This window comes from Neomonachus schauinslandi, chromosome 5, assembly GCF_002201575.2.
Source record: "Neomonachus schauinslandi chromosome 5, ASM220157v2, whole genome shotgun sequence".
Classification (NCBI taxonomy): domain Eukaryota; kingdom Metazoa; phylum Chordata; class Mammalia; order Carnivora; family Phocidae; genus Neomonachus; species Neomonachus schauinslandi.
This window is the reverse complement of record NC_058407.1, coordinates 2,313,816-2,315,587: the sequence shown is the minus strand read 5'-3', so window position 1 is coordinate 2,315,587 and position 1,772 is coordinate 2,313,816.

Below are 1,772 nucleotides of genomic sequence, written 5' to 3'. Positions count from 1 at the left end.
TCCTGGACCCAGAGGGGAGACAGCGGCTCTCTGTCCCTGTGCCCACACGCCAGTCAGGCAGGCTTTGGGCGGCTCACACCCCACACTCACTGCCGCCTGGGGTCTGCCACCTTCCCCACGCCTGAGGGACCAGAGGAGGTCCTGGGCACACCCTGGCCCTGACGGGCCTCGTTGAGGAGGCCGCGCACCTCGCGGGGAAAAGCAGGAACGAGGAGCTGGCTGCAGGCCGCGGAAGGAGACAGATGTCTGAGTCCAGAAAGCACTTGGGGGCGGGGGATTCGGGTGGGCAGAACTGCCCTGGGGGGCTTCTGAGTTCCTCTGCCCTCCTGAGTGGTCTGTCCCGGATGCTCGGTTGTGGGTCAGCAGGTAGCACAGGGGTGCAGTGTTGGTGGGGCAAAGGGCAAGTGGAGAGGGGCTGAGCCCCTCGGAGGAGGTCCTTCCATAGCAAACTGCCAACTGGTCACCGCCCACCTCGGGCCACCATGGCGGGGGGGAGGGGGGGGCGGTGCTGGCGTCCCCTGCTGCTACTCGGAGCCCAGAGTGAGGCACATGCCTGGGACTCGTCTTCCCAGCAGCCCTGGGAGGGAGGCTCTCTGTCTCCACTCCCCAGGTGGGGAAACGGAGGCCCGGCGAGATTGACTGGCCCTGGCTCACTCTCCCTGTACACAGACAGCTCAGCCAGCTCGACTCAGGAAGAAGGGCCCATAGGGGACATAAGAGGGGCCTCAAGGTGGCCCCCTGCCCTGCCTCCACCAGCCACTTGGCCACGCTGAGCTCTGGGCACTGCTCTGTAAGATGAGGCAATCAGCTGGCACATCTCATAGGCTTCTGTTCCAGGAAAACACATCAAGGGCCCAGAACACAGTGAGTGCACTCTGATCTTGCAGCTCCTTGAGGACTCCAGGAGCCCCGATGCCCGAACTCTCACCCAGCCAGGCCGTCCCCTTGGCAAGGAGCCGGGCCAGTCCCTTTAGCCACCGGTCCCATAGAGACGCTGAACAGAGCTGCGTGGAATGCAGAGGCTGAGGCCAGCTCCCTCCCTGAGCCCCTCACTCTGCGTCCTCCACGAGCATCAGCCAGGGCATTGGGAGCCGGCAGCAGCCTCCATGTTCTCCCCGTGTCTCCCGTGCCCACAGGGGTCACCTGATGGAGGCGAGTGGGGACAGGTTACAGACACAGACAGACTGCACTCGGGCCCCCCTAGCCCAGTGCACCGCACGGTCCCTGCCCCCAGGTTCTGAGATGCTACCCGCCAGCACCGATAAAGAGGGGGATGCCCAGACGCATTCTCATAGAGAACAACCCTCTTCCCGGGGTGTCTGCATTATGTGGACAGTCACTTACCGAGAAACTGAGAGACGGTCCTGCCAGTGGATCTTTCCAGCATGGCTCAGGCAGCCCTTTTGTGGATAAATGGTTAAGAGCTATTTTTCCATAAATTAGTACAAGATAAAAACCCATAAAATTTGTCAGTAGGCTTCAGAATTGTGCTATTTTCATAGAGTACACACTGGGGCGTGCTTGGAGCCATATGGTGTCTCCAGGCCGGAAGGCAGGCAGCCCACAGACCTCTCCCTGGGCCATGGGGGCGCTGCCCGCGGAGGGACTGATGGTCGGTTGTTGACTGTCAGGTCCGGTGTCCCTGGGGTTCCCCCTGCTCCTCACAGCAATAGGAAAAATTAAATAATACAACAGATACCCCACTGCGAGTGTTAACGATGTGCCAGGCGCTGGGCGAAGGTCACCACACCGTCTCCCCGGTATGGGCAGCA